General features: G+C 50.5%; 1 long non-coding RNA gene across 1 annotated transcript in view; it reads right to left on the bottom strand.

Moving 5' to 3' along the window:
- The window catches only part of LOC144722088 (uncharacterized), a 33,701-nt gene extending 18,410 nt beyond the window's left edge, over positions 1 to 15,291 (bottom strand). The window contains exon 1 of the long non-coding RNA XR_013586016.1: positions 15,147 to 15,291. This is a non-coding gene — a long non-coding RNA (uncharacterized LOC144722088). The remainder of the gene's footprint in view (positions 1 to 15,146) is intronic.
- Positions 15,292 to 19,842: the final 4,551 nt, after the last annotated feature.

Raw genomic sequence — 19,842 nt, 5'->3', positions numbered from 1 at the left:
ACTCGAGTCCAAGTCACATGACTCGAGTCCACACCTCTGGTAAATGGTGTGGATTTACTTTGCAACACACCGGTCTGCTGAAGTCGTAACTAATTGACACGTTTTGTTTACGTGACAAACCTTACCAATTTGCTGTGTCGGGTGGTGGTGGTGGGTTAACGACACATTTATATTTACGTGCTCAAACCCAAAATACATTTATCACTACCCTGGTTTGTGTGAATTTACGGGTTCTGGTCAGGGATGACAAACCTCTCCGAGCTAGTATTCCTACCTATCATGCTCTTGTAAATCAAATAACTTGAATACCAGTTGGTGGTCACCTGGTTAAATAAAAGGACATCAGTGCGGAAAATAACTTTTTACAAATTTTACGCATTTTTTAAAAGAATATCTTCCCAAACAATGTAACTGCGTTGATCATTGTTAACAAAGCTCTTGTATACATATTGTTTGTGACGACGTAATATCCGTTTCTGCACCGCGTGTTGCGGGTGTGCTTGGCATGGCCACGCACAACTGTGGCGGTGGTGGTGGGTGTAGGCTCACATGATACTACGTGGGCAGTCGTAGGCAGTACAGCAAGCAGGTTGTTGACCTGTCCGTGGAGATCGTTTTCATTGTATTCCCCACATACAGAAGAAGAAAAAAAGCCACGCAAGCACATACTGGCCAAGCTTCCCAAGATGGACACTTGTTGAAAATAAGTGTCACAGCCTCACTGAATATTTTCTGGGCAAATACAATACCACAATCATTATTTAGTTAAATCAATTATTAATCGTTTTTGAGCTTGCGAGCGCCGCCAAAGGGGCCTTGCGCTCTCGAGTGGACGTTTAAAGACCCCTGTCGTGTCATTCTGACGAGTACAGCCGCGGTGTGTACGGTACTGGTGTCATGGTCAGACCTAAGCAAATGTGAAAATCACCCACAGTCTCGGAATTAAATTACAAAATGTCAATAATGGTGCCTCAGCGGGTTAATTAGTCCCTGTTCTGGGTGAGGAAGGTTCCCCTTTTCCAAATTGCTGCAAGTAATATAGATGATTAATGAAGAGTGTGTATTTTATGATAAAAAGACAAAGATCCACCCTATAGCCTTAACAGACGGTTGGGGCAAGTGCTGTTAGCGAGCAGCACCTATGAAGGCCGGCGTGGCACACGAGGTGGTGGGGTGGCCAGTACTACGCCCGGCCGCCTTTGTTTCTCTTGCGACGATGTTTACATTCTGCACCAGGTACTCATTTGAGGCCGAGTCGACCTCGGGGAGGCCCACAACCGATTTAGATAATCGTCACTGGTGTTGGCCGTGAGCGGGAATTGAACTAGGGTCTCCGGGTTCGTAGCCCAGGGCGCAAACCACTGCACCACCGCTCCTAAACACAGTCAACTGAGAAGAGGCTTTGAGCAGGTTGAAATATCATATTCCACTGATGTTATCCATGACTGGGTATTGAACCCAGGTCACTCGGATCAAAGCACAGTATATAAACTACCGTGGCTCTCCACACACAAAAAGATCCCCACTGAGTCTCACAGACAATAACGGCAGAACAAAGATCCCCCGTTTAGCCTTCACAGACTGTTGGCAAAAGTGCTTTTAGCGAGCACCTACGAAGGCCGGCACGGCACATGAGAGGGGTGGCGTAGCTTGCTCCGTGCCCGGCCGCCTTTGTCTCTCCAATGACGATGTTTACCCACCACACCATATAATTCTGAGTCGAGCTAGGGGAGGCCCAGGATTGGTTCAGATATTCATCGCTGATTTTGTCCGTGAGTGGGAACCGAACTTGCGCTAACCACCGTGCCACCACTCCCCGCGACGTGACACCACACGCACACACACACACGGTGTGACCAGCACTACACGTGCTGATCTGGACACACTGCAACAGGTATCACTTGAGGCTGATTGTTTTCGGCTGTACACCAATATGCAGCGGTGTGAATGACCAAGTATTGAATCCACGTCTCGTCAAATGGAAGCGCAATGCACTAAGCTCTGTGCCATCACTCTCCCCCGTCACACACACACACACTGCACAATATAAGGAAGCCGTCAAGACAGTTTTGTGCGCGCGTTAATACTGCACTTTAAAAAAATGAACGGGCAATCTGATTGTTGCATCTCTTACTTCCGCCAAGAACTCAGCACGCAGTGATTTGTTCCATCGTTGAAGGCTCCAACCCCTCCCCGACCTTCTCCGTCTCATCGTCTTGCTGCTGCCGGCAGCCACTGACACGAGATTGCCAAGTGGCCATCTTCTTGGCTAATCTCGGCTGGGGGGAAAAAAAGCCACATGGCAAGGCTTTCAAGAAACCTGCTGTCCACTTTTTTTGATAGGCCATTTAAACAACCCATTTTTTCCCATTAGCTAATCCTGGAACCTGTCCCGCTGACCCCGTTGTGCATTTAGTCCCATCTGGCTGACCCCTCTCCTGCCACTGTCCCCCACCAGCCCCGCACCTCTTCGCCCCCTCCAACTACACCCCCCCCCCACTTCTCTGTCCTCCCACCTTCCTCCTCCTCTCCCTGCGTTTGCCCCGGCGGCAGCAGCGGCAGAGCGGCACTCGCACACGATGAGATTCCTGTCCTGAGCACAGACGCGCGTCCTTGACTCAGAACCAATAAAGGATCCCCCCCCCACTACCACACACACTCCCTGCCCTACCCCTCCACCTCTTCCTCTCCTTCCCCCACCCTCCACACCACCTCTCCCTCCCCCCTGCTCCTTATCCTGCGCCTTCTTGCAGACAACTCAATTACGAGCAGACAGTGGCCAGGACATCCTGTCTGCGCCAGTCGGGAGGTAATTGAGGTAGTTGCCGCGTCCGAGCGCTGGCCCCCTCGAACCTGACTCTCATAACGGAAGTGACCTTCACGAGAGCGCAAGGCCCCCCCTGTGCTTGTGGACGCGTGGAGGGACGGAGGGAGGAAGAGAGGCGAGTGAGCCAGGGAGCTGGGGATCGTAATGTCACATTCAAGAGTGGCCAGGCTCCTTCTTTGTTCATCACCCCAAGTGTGCCGTGGCTGCAACTCGCTAAAACTGTGGAGAGAGCGGTCCGTGTGTGCGTGCGAGTGCACGGTGTGTGCGAGTTTGTGCGCGTTCCCCCACCGTCTTGGCAGTGTGAAGAAGACAAGGAGGAGGAGGAGGCTGCGTTACAGCCGAGAAATACGCAGCTTAAAAAAAACCAAAAACATTGAAAGAAAATTAGTGATCGTTTGCCTGTTGGGAACAATGCACTTATTTACCTTTTGAAGGGTTTACTTAAAAAAAAAACATCAATGTAGTTTCACGGGAAGCTTTGGACTTCAAAGCCAGGATGTAACACTTTGTATTTTTTTTTTCTAAAAGGTTAATAATGGACCAAAGGCCCTTTTTTGCGAGCCGCGGTTTCACCGTTAATGTCGCTCCGCTGTTAATTAACCGCCGCGCTTTCTTACATGCAAATGTGCCACGAATCGTTGGCATAAATAGTTAATAATTTCATATTGATAACCCTCATCTTGAGACGCATGATTCCCCGCCGATATTGTAAAAGCAATGCATTTCAGCCTGGGACTCTTAATTAAATTTGTAACAAATGTATAATTCATTGTCTATTTTTGTCGATTTCCAACAGCGGTGTTGGTATGCGTGGCTCGGTTCGATATTTATTTTTGCCCCGTTAGCGATGGGATGCATTTACGCACTAGTTTGGCTCCGAATCTATCACTGTATTAAAAACAGTTTCAATTGGAAAACGGTCAACATGTGCCGTCCTAAATGTATAACTTTAAAGCTATCCACTGTAGAATGCAAGCAGCGTGCAGGCTCACATGCACAGCAATGCAGAATCTGCATAACCGCACGGTCATATACGCGCGCGTAAATAATTAATGGCATTTGTGCTTATTGTGCATTAGCATAACTGCATTTAATGGTTCTTACCAAAAGCATTTTACTTTCACTCCACAGAGAAGTATTCAATAAACAGACGTATACATTCCTGCTGGAGTTACATAAACATCAGTGCTTGGTTATTAAAACAAAAATTGGGTTTTATTTTACAGTGTTGTCAGTCGATAACCGAGAGACACGAAGGCCTTGATTTTTACCCATGGCTCGAGTAGGCCGCAATTCCTCGCCCAGAACTACATCCTGGTTTGGATGAGGTCCGAGGTCTGCTGCTCATGTGGTGAGGTTTTCGTTGGTCCTATCAGAATAACAAAATGTTTATTTATACTGGAGGAATCCGATGAACTGCAAAGCTCTTTTTTCACAGATTTCCAGTAAGTTTCTGACCGCTTCACTGTTAAACGTGTCACACGACGGGGATTGAGAGAAACAGCAAAAAGGGTTTTCCTCTGGTTTGCAAAAATAAAACCAACATGATGTGGCTAAACGGCTCAGATGGGTCAGAGTGCTGAGCCTGTGTCACTGCGATCCTCGGATCACATCTGAATTTCAGCCAGCCACAATTAAACTGGCTCCTCAAATTATAGCTGCATCACCACTTTTCAATAACACCACTCTTTTATTTTAACCACTACCATCCAATGTACAAATTTGTAATTATTGTAAAGCGCCTTGGACTAAGACGCTATATAAATGGACATAAGATAAGATAGTGAGTTGATGGTCTAAGCCTGGTCACCAATAACTGTACAAAAAAGCTGTCGTTTGAAATTGAGTTTTGCACTTAAGTTTGACTAAATTCCAGCCCTGAGACTCAAAAAATATTGGTTTGAGATCTCATGGGATAAACAGTCTCGGAGTAGAAGTGTATTATTGGAGAGTGTGACAAGGACGGTGTACGGGATTGAGAGGTCCACTTGCAAACATGTTCAGGAGAGGACCTGTGGAGGTGGCTGTTCCCTGATGCCCAGGGCGTTTGTCTCTCAGTGAAATTTCCGAATGAATTCACCATCTCATAACGTGACCGAGATTGCACAATTAGAATGCATTTGTAAAAAAAGGGACACATACATTGAACCAACAGATATGTAGTGGTTTACCAAAGTACAGTCCCAACTGGCGATAGTTGAGAAGCACTTTTTTGCCAAAGAGAGGATCAGCCAAATAAACATCTAAAATTAATAATTATTTTAACTCAACTCCTGTCTCTTTAAATAATAGATCAAATTCGTTATATCCTTGAACCATAACATTATAAATGTTTGGACATTCCCACAAGGTATGATTTCCCGCACCTCCGATTATCAGGGTTGGCTACGTACGGTGCGAGCAAAGTTCAATAGGTGTTTGCTACCAGAAGAAGAGGGTGATGCCTTATAGTCAAGAATTGTGAAGGAACGGCAGCCAAGGAATGGAACGCATCAGAGGATGGAGCAATGAAATCAGTTGGCGTGCAGATGCTCGGTGGATTGTTACATTGCAGGATCATGAGAGAACTTTATCCAGCAGTGGATTGAGCACGATTGATGGTGACGATGACAAGGACAGTATAGTTGTGGATATTGTGTCATTTATTTGTAAAGGATGTTATTTATTCAATAATTATTTGTGCGTTTGATAGTGAAGTATGTGATTCATAAGGATGAGCTATGCTCTCTAATTGAACACCGGATAGTTGCTTTTTTTTTCTCTTTAACTCACCTCCAAGTCCACTCAGCAGAGTAAGCGCCATCGTCTGCGTAAATGATGATGATGAGAGGGCGTGTGCTATGGGTGGCTCACGGCTCGAGTAATGCCGAGCTAATGAGTTCCGGAACCTGTTGGGGGAAAAAAACCCTGCAGTGCTGAAATGAGATCTGCCAGCACTAACGAGCCAGGCAGTCTGAGCGCTGATGCAGCAGCAGCAGCAGGCAGGCCGGATAGACGGGTGGTGACTATGAACCTGTGGGCTTGTTTCTAATAACTCGGCTTGCCGGCCACTCGGGCGTGACCACATGTATGTGTGCAGCCCCTTGTCAGTCGCTCCACTGCTGGCTTAGGGGTCTTGGGAGTTATTTGACTGCACTGGTCATTGTTGGTTGGGGAAGGCAGAGGGCTTAGTCATGGGAGTAGAGAAGTGCGGTACGATAATATATTATTTGGCATTTTCCTCTGCATCAGACGTAACACCTGCCATGGACGGTGGTTGCCATTCCAAGCACGTTCTAGGCCCAAAGCCTGCTTAGCTTCTGAGATCTGAGGAGATCGGCCAGCATTGCGGGTGATCTGGTTACAGGCGTCAGGAGGGACTAATTTGTTTCACCGGTTTATCGCACCTTAAAATCTGCTGTGTCTTTTGCAAGAAAGACTTGGATAACCATAGTTATTGTGTGAAAACGTATTTAGCAAGTACTTAAAAAAACTGTCCAAGTTGAGATGTCTTCACAGCCAAAACTGTTGGCACCACCACCACATCTTACCATCACTTCCTTCCTTCTGCCAGATCCCGCAGCTGTTGAGGAGTAGAAGTCTGACCTCCATTGTCCGCTCTAGAGTGTTCATATTTCCTCTGGGTGCCACTGTCTTGTTAACCTGCCCTCCACGATCATCCTGCCTGCAGGGCCCAGTTTGAATTTGTTACACGGGACCAGCGTCAATCACCAAGTGACCTTCTCACGCGATCGACGTTACAAGGGGTTCGACATCCACTCCACATCAGAGGGTGAGCTTTGATAACACTTCCATACAAATTGCCGAGTGGCAATGGGAATTAAATAGTTGACCCCCCCTGTAATATGGCTTGTTATTAAACATGCTGGCCACTACATTATACTGCCATCCAATACCATCCATTAAGCTCTTCCCCCCTCCATCCCCCCCGCCCGTCACAATGCACTACGTTGCCAAATACAGTCAGAAGCCTTCATCGAGCCAGCCAAATAACCCGGCCAGGCAACAAAATAACACAATTCATCGTGCAGGCAACCGCTCGGTTAATCAACCTCGTCAAATGTGGGGGGGGGGCGGGGGGTTCGGGGCAGCCAACCAGCCATTCGACCAGCGAATGGGAGACCTCGTCAGTGAGTGAACCGGTGAGCCAGTTGACGAGAGCCAACGCAGGGCAGCCAGACCCCTGAGCGTCACTCGTATTATCTGGGTATTTCCTTACACGCAAAGTGTAATCAAGCCTTGGCAGGAACAACCGCACTCTTAATTTCAGGGATGAGCTCAGTCCGTTATGCACAGCCAATGACCGCACCGTGCCTCTTGTGCAAGTGATGTAATGCCGAATGCGGAGAGTGCTGATGAGCGCAAACGGTATTGGATAGTAACTTTACAAAGTGACGGCTTCAGAGCCTCGCGTGAGGCATTTGGCCTCCCCGGTAGATGGATAGATTGGTTGGCGGCTGGCAGTCTGGAAAATTCACCACTGAGCCGCTTTTCATGGCAGTATTGCTTAAATTACTGCAGACCTCTGGTCGTTTAACATGCAGGCTTTCGCGACCCATGTTATGCATAGTTACAGTTTTATTTGGGTTGGATCGCATTAATGTGAATGTGTCGTTAAACCTGCCACCACCCGACACAGCCAATTAGTAAGGTTTGTCACGTGAACAAAATGTGGCAATTAATTCTGAACATTGTGGAAAATCTCCTGCTGAAGCTGGTTGTAATCACCAGCGAAACACCTCGAATTGTAAATGTTGTGGGTTTACCCTCAAACACGCCGGTGTGCTGAAGTAGTAACTAATTGTCACATTTTGTTTACTTGACAAACCTTACTAGTTGGCTGTGTCGGGTGGTGGCGTGTTAACGACTCATTTATATTTACGCGATCTAACTAAAAAAAAACCTTTATTATAGACCTCTGCAAGTTTTTTGTTGTTTTATCAGGTAATGGCCAAAGCATTCCTGTCTTCCGTAACGCATTGATGTTAAATGCATCGTGATGTCATTCACGAAAGTTGGGCTGTCACACAGAAACGTTCAAGCGTGATGTTGATCATCGCCTACAGATGAATTACAGAAGCCAGCCAGGTAGCACTGGGGCCAAACACTCAGCTCGGAATCCAAAGAATGCCAAGTTCAGCTCTTGGGCATGAATGCACTCGGCTCATGATTCGCCTGAGAACAATCAAATAAGTCACATTTTGTCAGGAGTTCAGCGGCGGTTATCTTATGGAGGGGTTGCCACCCGAAATTGTAATTTTATTTCGATTTGCGCCGTCGGGCATCATGCCACACAAGAGAGAACCCGTTTGGAAATCTCGCATAAGCGGTCGGTGCTTGTCCCGAGGGTGGCTGTGGTGGAGATGTTCCACAGCACACAGCCAGGCGCCCGCTTCCTCACTCTGCTGTGAGATTGTTTGACGCGTGTCCATCAAACTGATACCGTACAATTCTCAGAGTTGGACTTCATACAGATTAAGTGCGCAAACGACAAAGTGTTTACAATACGTGGCGTGAAATAATTGCTAAGTTATATAACTTCGCTCGTCTAACCTACCAGCTCACTACGTGACATGTTGTGAAATGGTATTTTTTCTCTATACCCCCCTCCCCCCCTCGCACTCTGACCTCTACCTTCCACACACCACACGAGGTCACAGTACTGATTTAAGGCTGAGTCGACCTAGGGGAGGCCCAAAACGTGTTCAGTTATCACTCGCCACTGGTCTCAGCCAGAACCAGGGATGAAACTCAAGTTGCCAGGTCACAGCACAACCACTCCTTATAATGACCCAACAAGCACAAGTACAATGCACCAACTTACCAACTTACACAATGATGCTCACGTGAGCAGAGGTCATCTGCTGACCTTGTCAGAAATTAGTAATGGGTTCGTTGATAAAGGACTTCCATTGGATCAGCTCTTTTGTGCTGTTCCAGTGGCTCTGCTTGTGACTGCAGAACTCTCGGCTCTCCCGATAAGGTCCACAAGCTCATAAACTGTGTGTGCGAGTCTGTGTGGACATGTGCTCGCCAACAGCAACTTGCCCCAAAAGTCTGTTAAGGCTGCAAAGGAGGACATGTGTCTTTGTGTACACGTGGGGAGTGGTGACGCAATGGTTAGCGCGCTGCTCTACGAACCCAGCCACCCCAGTTCGATTCCCGCTCACTGCCAACACCAATGATTATGTGAACCGGTCCTGGGCCTCCTCCCCTAGGTCGATTCAACCTCAAATGAGCACCTGGTGCGGTATGTAAACATCGCCACTGGGGAGACAAAGGCGATCGGGCGTGGTGCTGGGCACCCACTCCTCCGTGTGCCGTACCGGCCTACATAGGTTCTCGCCAACAGCACTTACCCCAACAGGATATACGGGGGATCGCTGTATACAGTTGTGTGAATGTGTACATGTATACGGGTTGTACGTACGCCCGTGTGTACATGCGAATGTGTACACGTGTATGGTTGTACGAGTGTACGTGTGCACGTGTATGGTTGTACGAGTGTACGTGTGCACGTGTACGGTTGTACGTACGCACGTGTGCTTGGAGATAGGGAGCTCAGCCAGCGAGCGACAATGCTTGCTGGGTCTACAATCTGCCAGAAAATCCAAAATTCAGCCGCTCAGCAGTTTCACGGAGAAAAGAACCCTTGCCTGTTCTGACATTAATTAATGATTCCACTGATATGTTTTTTTTGTCTGCTATTGCTTTAATATTGTACTAACATTTTGTACGCGGAGCTGCAGCCGTACATCTTCGCTTTGTGTGTTTTTTTGTTCCGAGCGTCTGAAGCACACATTTTTGGGCCTGAAATTTACGAACGTTTAGCGTCAGAGAAACGTCCAAGTGAGCACGAGGCCGCGCCGATCCTCCTTCTTTGATGGTCCTGAGCCAGTGATGGAAATGGCACGTTCCTATGGCAGGGACAGGTGTGTTCGTGCGAGGCCACTGTAGCGTACCCTCACCATACGGCGCCCATTCTATCTCGATCCTGGCGGGATCCAAGCTCTCTCACTTTGGTAGTCACGAGCCCTCTGCTCTGCAGGCCGAGCTGCTGTGCAAGCCACTTGAACAAAGCGGTTGATGTTCACTGTCAATATTTGGTGACAGGGCGCTTATGTAAACGAGCTCCTCATCTGAATTCCGTAAATCTTTCGGGTGACAGTAAATGAGTCAATGGGAGAAGTGCAGTCTTCTCCTCGTCAGCTGCCCGCTATGGCGGCTGTTTACAAACCAGCGAGCTGATCGCGTAAACCAATATCAGGCTTTCTCAAAGAAAATACAAACATTGCGCAACAGTTTTTTTCCATTTTTCTCCACGGTGCCCCTGATTAAACCGTGCCTAATGCCATTTCAATAGAGGGTCAGGGCGGTGCAGCAAGTCTGATCAATCTTGGCAGATGAAGATTGACTCGGGAGATCGACTCATGTATATGTATACGTGCAAATTATATCGTTACCTCGCATTTATACCGAGGCAAGAGAGGCCTGTCACTTAAATTTACAGCGCGGGCGGCAATGCAGGCTGCCTCCGCACGCGATATAATCGACGTATTTGCAAGGGCCTAACGGTGACTCCTTCCTCCCTGAGAGAGAGAGTTGTTTTCGTGCCAGCCCCGCTCGCCCAGCTGGGTCACGGCGGCGCGCCCATCGCGCTCACGTTGCCGGTGTCGCGACAACGTCGCCGGCAAACGAACAATGAAGTCCCTGAAATTCTGCTGTTGCCACACAGTAAGAGAATTCCCTCCCGCGTCCACGGCGACGATTCGGTATCCGGGCGGCCGGCGCTGTGCCGCTGCTCTCGCCCCGGTGCTGACGCGTACCGGGGGGCAATCCGTGCCGGGTGCCACCCTGTCCCCCCACACTCCGCGACGTGGGGAGGGAGCAGCAACGCCTCGCGCTCGGTGCGCTCACCGCTGGGCCCGTTTGCAGCAGCTGCTGCAGCTGCTCGCAATAAAGAGCCAAAAGTCAAAAAGGGGTTTCCTGCTCAACTCGAGCACTCTGGCAGTACTCATATCCTGCTCAGAGCCCTGAGCCAGAGGTGGAAATTCCACATTCCTATGGCGGAGGGCAAGTCTTTCAAGAGGATACACATTGTTGAATTCCCCTAGAAAGCGGTACTCATTTTTATCGACCCTAAGGGGATGATTGGCTGAGTCGACCCCGTACTAAAATTTGAACTCGCAACCTTCCGATTGCGAGCCGCTCGCTGTACCGCAGAGACACGCGGATGGAGCCCCGGTGAGAAGATGGGCAAAGTCAGCCCGTGGCAGGGACTTGAACTCTTTCTGGCTTCGAGTCAGAGACACACTTTGAGTCTTAGGCTCTAAAACTCGAGATGACTTCTCTAAGTGGTAAGAAGCGCTTCTGTGCAAAGACTTGTATTCGTGCCAGGAGCTGCTCTCTACAATCAGGGAATGCATCCATAGCTGGGAAGTTCTCTGCACCTGAATTGAGTCTCTTTACCGAGTGTATACACATCGTCAGCCATGCTAGATGAATGGATCCCCAAGCCGTCGCCATCTCTCACGATCCTAGCATGTTAACAATCCACCCAGCACCTGCGCACGAGCTGATTTCATTGCTCCGTCTCTCCGCAGGACATTCCGTCCGACACGTGCCATCCCTCGGCTGTCAATTTGTCACTATCATTGATCGTCGGCCATCGTCCGTACACGCGACGTGCCCTGACCACGCCCGTTTGATTTTCTTAACGCTTTCAACGATTGCCAAATTCATAATCATGATGCAACTTGTAACGCGCACGATATTTCGTGGACGCAAGTTCACTGCGTGCCAGTGTAGGTTCTCTCATGAGCGGCTTCTTCTTCTCTGTCCCTCAGCGCAATGCCAATGCATCTCTCCACACTTCTGTTACACTTTTCAGTTTTTGTTCAAATTTTTTTGTTACGTTTTTTCTTGTTGTTGACGACAACGTCTCTGCGCTTTACGTTATATCATGCCACGATACAAAGACTCTCTGGATAGAGAGAGAGTGTGTGTATTTGTATCTTGGGGTGGTTGATGGACTTAGAGAAACCTCATTGTGATGAGAACGTCTGGACAGGACCCTCTGAAGCTGAATATGGCCACGTGTACACAGATGGGGGACCCTGAACGCAGAGAGAAGTCTCTGTGTACCTGCAGATGGCCTCTGTGGGCCCGTGCGTGAAGACCATTTGTGCGTACACAGTGACCTTTCCGATCAGCCCCCGCGCACAGAGACCCTATTTTATAACCTCGTAATGTCACAGGGCCTCGTTGTACAAGCGACATCATTGATGGCCCATTGATGTATGGATGGACCCCAGCTTTAAATATTACACGATGCCTTTTGTACCAGACGGCATATTCAAATGCACTTTTCTGTTACGATGAAGTTTTCATCATGATCGGACCTGTCCCATGCTCGTATTGGGCTTCTCGCTAATATCAACAATGCAAAGAGGAACAGATTTCAACATCTCGGTGGGGCCTATCTTCCCTCGTGGACGCTGTGAGATTTCCGCTCGGGAGCCATCAAAACCCGGCGGTGGGATGCTGAGCGCGCTCAGTGGCATCGAGCAAAATATAACTATCGCACGCGTCCACCGCGATGCATAACCACCGGTGGTGCGAAGAGAAGCGTCTCGCGTTGTCTTCACTGCTGCCGGGCTGCAAACCACAACAGCCACGCAGTGCCGTGCTGCTTCAGGGCGGCTGCACCCCGAGGAGGCCGACTTCAAAGCCGACCGCTTCGTTGCCGTCGTCTCTCGAGTGGGCGAACGCGGCCGGCGTGTGGGGGGGGGGGGGAATTCACCGAAAACGTAAAAGCCGATCAATCCCAGGCTGGGTGGTTAGGCAGCCCCTCACCCCCCCCCCCCACGCGTGCGTGCCTGTTCACCCAGCCCGTAACCAAATTTTGTGCATTTAATCTCGCGGCGTTTTGTTTACGACGCTAAGGTGGTGGGGTGGGTGGGCAAACAAAATTAGGGCGCCAAAATAAAATTGCCCCCCCCCACACACACTCACGGGAAATGCGTCGCGTCAGATGGAGAAAAAAATCGCCCGGAAAATAACGCTACGTGACGCGCGGATTTTTTGGACGCGGGGGGGGGGGGTAAGAGAGAGGGGATGTGCAGCGTTTAGAGGTGGCCTTCCTACTAAGTGCTTTGGCCAAGGTTCTGATGTATAGCTGGACGTGCCTGTGTGTGCAGATAGGCTCCAGCCCGTCCTAACACAGCCGTCTCGGCTGAAAGGAAGGTCGCGACCCCTTTTCTCTCTTTATCGTTTAAGCCTGTCCGCATTGTGCCGCGTGGCCGTGATGTCAGTTCGCTTTTTAAAAAACGGAAAGTGCCCCCCCCCCGCCCACCCACACGCGCACACCCTCTCCTCTTCTCTGCCCCACCTCACCCTGCCCCTTCTCCTCCTTACTGCTGCCCTCACTTTTCCAGAAGGCTGAGAGAAGACGCCGTGTCTTGACGTGCACCGGCGAAATCCTGCAAGCATTCATCAACGCCGCCCTCCCGTTTCTACCGCGCTGGGCTGCGGTGCCATTAGTCGGGACGCGTGGTGGACCTTGCGGGCGTGCCCGTAACTCGAGGGCGGGTTATCAACGTGCAGTTGTGAAATGATCAGCGTGCGGTTGTCTGCAATAATTGGGGCAGTGCCGCGCAATTGCGGAAGCTTCACGCCGAGAATCGGGGGGGCGTATTGGCGCGCTCTCACAGCTGCGCGATGCGCGACTCAAACCGCAGTGGCCGAGCCAAATCAATTGCTCGGCACAAGTGCATGCTGGGAGCTGTCTTGTGTGCAACAGCGGAATCTCTCAGAAAGCCTCCCTGGAGTGCCAGGCCCTCTTGACTTTGAAGTTGGACCCCCTGTTATTTCCGAGATATGTGCACGCGCGCGAAAAACACGGGGCGCTGCGCGCGCGTCAAACACACACACACACGGGAACACGCGCTGACCAAATGGGTCTCCCCGTGGCCCCAAACATTTGCCATGACCTAGAGCACCTGCTCAACGGGGGAACTTATCTCAGAGCCTCTGGGCACAAGGCACGGAGATGTTGACCTTTGCGCGCGGCGCAAGCTTTTTGCGCAGCAAAAAAAGCCTTGAGAGGTCACGGAAAAAAGGTACCCCGACAGGGCCACTCAACCCCAGATACCGCTGACCTTCATCCGTCAGTGAAGAAGAAGAGCGTGACACGGCGGCCCTAGTTCGCCAATGAAGCGCAGCGTTACTGAGCGATGACCGGGGCGCTCGGCCAATCGGCGGCGAGGTCACAAAACAAACGGCCCGGTGCGGTCCTCAAGGACCTCGACGGGGCTCGGTGGCAGGAGGGCGGCCGTCACGTGACCCCCTCCCCCGAAGCCCACGCCTCCTCCCCTTTGTCACCGCGGGTCACATGGGCAGGGGTTAAAGGTGAGAGATTGCCTGGTCAGCGATGGGGGTCACGCGGCTGGGGAGTTGACGGTCCCTAGTTGCCAAGCAGAGAAACAAAACCCTTATGGTGCCTTCTGTTGTTAAAGCAAAGGGGAGCCAACAGACTGGCATCTCATTTAACGGGGGGGGGGGGGTGGGTTTCCTCGTATAATTTTTAGTTTTTCAGAGAAAAAGCACTTCTCCCCGAATGTTGGCATGCATTAATAACCCTACATGTATTAATAACCCCTCAAACATGTTTCTCTGAAGACCGTAAACCAATTTCTCTGAAATCATTACAATATTAAGCAGTGTAATGCATAATGCAGCACTGCGGTGGGTGTTGTAGTACTGTGAGGATTAATATTCTGGTTGGCAGCGGGGGAGGGTTCGTGTAATTTAATATAAATATATAAATGAAATTAATGGCTTGACTCCCACTGAAATGCCCTCTCGCTCTGTAAGTGTAAAGTATTCCGTGGAAATCTTGTCCAGCAGTCGTGACGAGGCCTACCGTAGGTAGACTGAAAATGACTTATAGATCCATTACAGCTCACCACCATTGTAATTAACACTGCCCCATAGCAGACAAAATATTTCGCAGGCTAACGTTTCCTAAAAATACCTCTTATGCATTAGAGATATCGCGAATATGGGCATGCGAATAACAACAACAACAATACTAATTCACAATGGAATTCAAGAAAAATCCGGAGAGAAAAAAGGGGAGGAGGCAGAGAGACAGAAGGAGAGAGAGACGGAGAGAGAGAGAGAAGTATCAGTGGACAGCGAAGGACACGGCAGGGCTGGGAGGGTTTGGGTCGGAGTGAAAGGTGGGGGGGGAGTCGTTTGCCCCTTGAGCTGACAGGTCACGGCGTGGTGGCCAGGCAAACCCGGCCCCATCACTCACGTTTACGGCCCATCTGCCCGCCCGTCAGCAGAGTGGTCAGCAGCTGTCAGCACCGGGCAAATTTATGTCCCCGGCCCAGCTGAAGAATGGCCGCTTCCTTGTCCTCCTCTTGCACTCGGGATTTTTTTTTTATGACAGCGCCGCAGAATTGGTGCATCCCCACAGCCGCGCGACTCCACACGCTGGCGCACGACTCCGCGCGCGTGCGCCCGCGCCAGCGCGTGCACGCGCGCGGACGTGCGCGTGCACGCACATACGTGCTCGCACTCTGGGGGGGTGGAGAGGCGGGGTAATAGCGATCGATGCGGGGCAGCGGTTTGTAATGGCCGGCCAGGCGCAGCAGCCGCGCTCGGTCCTTGCAGGGGTTGGGACCTCTGCCGCGCTGCGCGGAACGAGAGGCACCGAGCCGGAGCGGCACGAGTCGCCTCGGCCCTCTCGTCAGCGTCTCGTTACTACCCACGTGGCGCCACCCGCAGCGCTGGCGCTCGCCGGTGCTCCCGTGGCACCGGCGTTAGGGTCTCTTTTATTGGGAACGGGCGCTCTCTTATTATGGTGATCGCCGTAGTAATGGTGACATGTAAGCGATTCAGTGCACTGATGATGAACAAAACCCAAAACAACCTTTTTAATGAATTTCAGCGTTTTCGTCGCTGACATCACTCGCTCGTCGTCTCTATGTTCGCGAAGAGCTCACTGCACATCGGAGGCGAAGGGGTGCGCCTGCTTTCGTTCACCTATTCCTGCGCAGAGTTAGTTTACTTATCTTCCATAATTCATAATCAATGTGGTTTCCGGCTCTAAGCTCACACGCGTGCGTGCGTGTGTGCTTGCGTGGTCAGTGAAGGCACCGGCGTTTGTCGGAATTTCTCCTCGGAGCCGAACAAGACTGCACTTTGGTGGCGGCGTTGGCGGAGGGAGGGAGCCGCCCCTGTACGCGACACTGGAGCAAGGATTAAGCGATGATCACTTCAGGGCAAACACATTGGCTGGAGTTGTTGTATATATTTAACCCGCCCTTCCGTCAATCAATAGGAGGTGGTTTGGAGCTCATTAAGGCCGGGAAAGGGGAGGGAAGTGACAAAATGAAAACAAGTGAAATGAGCAACTCATTGAGGACAAATGTGGGGAAGCAGCAACATCTCTCGGTTTCGGGGGCCAAAGTCCCAAATCCCCTGGCTGGTTTCCCTCTCGCGGAGGTCGGTGTTCGTGTCCGCTCCGACGAGAGCCATGAAGACCCCCCCCCCCCCCCCTATTCTCCCCAGCAATCATTTCGCCTAAGGTTGTGCGGAATTAATTTTTTATCGCCTGACCTTATGACAACGTTGGGAAATGTATATCTCATTTCGAGTGAAGACACAGCTCGTCAAATAATGCATGACGAGGTGAAATATTTAGGTTGCATGGCATCATGGGAGGAATCCACACTTCACTGCAAGCCCCACCAGAGTGCAATAAACACGCAGCAGCAGCAGCATGATTTATGTGCTACATATGAAAAGCTAATGTAGTCTTGTTAAATTATTTTATATTTATTATATACGTGACATCCCTACAAAAGTGCAAAGCTCCGCTGGAGCATTGACTCATGCAAAGCAGCCCGAATTGTGAGCTACATAGCGCGCGCGCGCGTGCATGTGCGTGTGCGTTACACGGATGTGGGGAGAACTCGTGCGGACGTTAGCACGCTGAGCTACAAACCAGGAAAACCAGGGTTCGATTCCTGCTCATGGCCACCAACACCAGTGATGATTATTTGAACCAGTCCTGGGCCTCTCGCAGGTCAACTCAGCCTCAAGCGAGTACATTGTGCGATGTGCAAATATCACCACCGGGGAGACAAAGGTGGCCGGGCGTGGTGTTGGCCACCCACCCCCTCATGTGCTGTGCCGGCCTGCATGTGTGCTCGCTAACAGCACTTGTCCCCACGTCTGTTAAGGCTACACGGGGGATCTTTGTTTTTGATGCATGGATGGCTCGCCTCAACCGCGGCAACTACACTGGACCACATGGGGTGGCGACGGCACGGGGAGGCCCTCATCCAGCAGTGGATAGAGAATGGCTGCTGATGATGACTATATATAACCGTGATTATTTCCTGATGGCATAGAAGCACTTAATAGAGTAGAGGGCAGTCAGTTGGGCACATGGGGCAAAACCCCTGAAACCAAATGGCCTTGGTACCCGTCATGGCAACGTGGGTTTTCTTTGCTCTGGTAATTCTGGAACCAAAAAAAAATCGCTAAATTGGATGCACTCTTTCAAATAAAATCACGCAAAACATAAAAAAAAATCCGCCATTCACGGTGACAACATTGGGCCACGTGCCTCTCCTGCGAGGGAGAGCTGAGACACGTGCTGAGGTTTGAACTAAAGACCCCTTTGCTTAATTGGACGACACTCATCCCGCCGAGCGGTCCTCCCGACTCACTCGCTTGCATCGCACCGTCGTCGCATCACGTGTTGTGATGGCAGCGTGTGCTTTACACAAAAATGCAAAGGTCCACCCGCATAGCCTCAGCAGGACTGTTGGGGCAAGTGCTGTTAGCGAGTAGCACCTTTGAAGGCCGGCACAGCACAAGAGGTGGCTTCACTGGCTTGCACCACACCTGGCCGCCTTTGCCTCCCAAGTAGTGATGTTCACACATCTAACCAGGTACTCAGTTGAGGCTGAATTCAGATATTCGTCACTGTTGTTGGCCGTGAGCGGGAATCAAACTCAGGTTGCCGGGTTCGTAGCACAGAGCGCTCCCCGCGACACTGCCGCTCCCCGCACACACACTCACGCACAGCAGTGTGCTTGATGTGTGAATGCAAGTGTGCTCATGGCACCAAGTATTCCTACATAATTGCCCGTTTGAACCTCACGCTGACACAGTTCGAGTGTTTGCACATCTCACCCGGAGGCATCAAACTAACTTTTGTGCTCCCTGTTAGAATGTACGGCTGCAATTTTTGTTTAATGAAGCTATCATTTTATCCGACATGTTCTCGTAAAGCCCTGGTCCTGATGAATGCCCAGCGGCTTGAGATGTTGCCTAATTTGCACCACGTCTCCCCCCCCCCCCCCCCCCTCTTCGGGCTTCATTCTCCTTCACGGTCGCGGATGCCAACGCCACGAGCTCCTGCCCGCCGTGACGCTGTCGCTTGCTGTGCGCGCGTGCGTGTGCACGTCACGGCGGGCCCGAGTTGAATTCCCAGCCACGGTGGCTAACGTCGGTCATGAGTGATCGGAACCCGTCCATAGCCCCCCCCCCCCCACTCTTGGATGAATGAGCCCCAAACGATAACCTCAACGCACTTGTCAAGAATTGAGAAACCTGCTGCGGTGCGTACGATTCAGGGCTGTGGGTCTCGCTACACCACCCCTTCGTAGGTCCCTGTAACTTTCCGCTGGTGATTGTTGTTCCAGTAAAACGTCATTTGTCAACATTTGCTCATATCTGTTAGAGTAGAACCTTTCCCAAAAATACTTTTACGAAAAAAAATATAAGTAAAGCAATATATATGAATTCTAATAGTCAATTTAAAAAATCTGATTTCTATAAATCCAGTGCGAGATGAAGGCCTCCCCATGCCGTGTTGATGATGGGGATTGTTTTACCGTACTTCACCGCGCTGGTCATTGTGGGTCGGTGGTGAAGGAGAGAGTACCCCATGACCTGCACAGATATCAACTCACCAGTCCAGTGTGCAGTGTTTTATCACTGGGCCACTGCTCACTCCGCTGGTTTCAATTACATGTCCACTAATCCCGAACTCATTTTTTTTTAAAGTGAGGCATACAATTTGGGCTCATTTGTCCATGATACCTTGCTCGGCTGCCTTTCATGAAACTCTGCGGCAAAAGCGTGGCTTGCCGTCGAGTTTTAAAACATGGCATCTCAAACGCGCCAGCCTTGGCAACCCACCTCGGTTAACATTTACATCTGTGGGAATCGTCATGTGTGTGAAATCTTCAACGGTTTAATCTGGATTTGAGTGGTAAATTAGGGAAGGCATGCCAAGGTGGGTCGCGCGTTGCAGTGGAAGTGCAGAAGCCTCGTTCGGAAAGCACGGCTCCGGTGTGAGTCAACTGCGATCTACCATTGTCAATATCAAATATAGACCTTGAAGGCCTGCCTATCAAAAAAAGGTTTGTTATTGGCATTGCTTCAGGGAACAAACTTTCCTTCTTTTCACTTGCGCCCCACCATTTATTTGATTCACTAAAAGAGCAACCAATCAATCAATCAACGGCTCACTCCGTTCTGTTATTTCGACTGGCGGTGGTGGGGGGAGGGGGAGGAAAACGCTGCTCCGTCTCCGCCGGACGTTTCTGTTAAAATTAATAAAACTGTGGCCGCGGACACAAGTCGTGAAACTTCAGCCGTGCTTTACCCGAACAGCAGCTGTGATTGGGGCAATTACTCAAAGGCCACATGGAGTCCGAGGCTTAGGCTCTCTGAGCCAATTCCATACCGTTGCACTGACCATGCCAATCACAATCACGCCACTGGCTGCGGGCTTGCCCCGGGCACTATTGTTGGTTTATTCCCCCCTGTGCCCTGGGCTCGGTTACTACAATCCCAGCTGTTGTTCTCGCGTAGCCCAGGTGGACGGTCTTGATTATAGCCCCGTGCTTTAAAACCAAATTAGGCCACTCCAAACTCTCATGGGGCATGAGTTTCGGAATAGGGCAAATCCAATCGCTACGGAA

This window comes from Lampetra planeri, chromosome 13 (assembly GCF_965212315.1).
Source record: "Lampetra planeri chromosome 13, kcLamPlan1.2.h2, whole genome shotgun sequence".
Taxonomy (NCBI): Eukaryota; Metazoa; Chordata; class Hyperoartia; order Petromyzontiformes; family Petromyzontidae; genus Lampetra; species Lampetra planeri.
The sequence above is the reverse complement of the archived record's forward strand: the minus strand, read 5'-3'. Positions and strand labels throughout refer to the sequence as shown.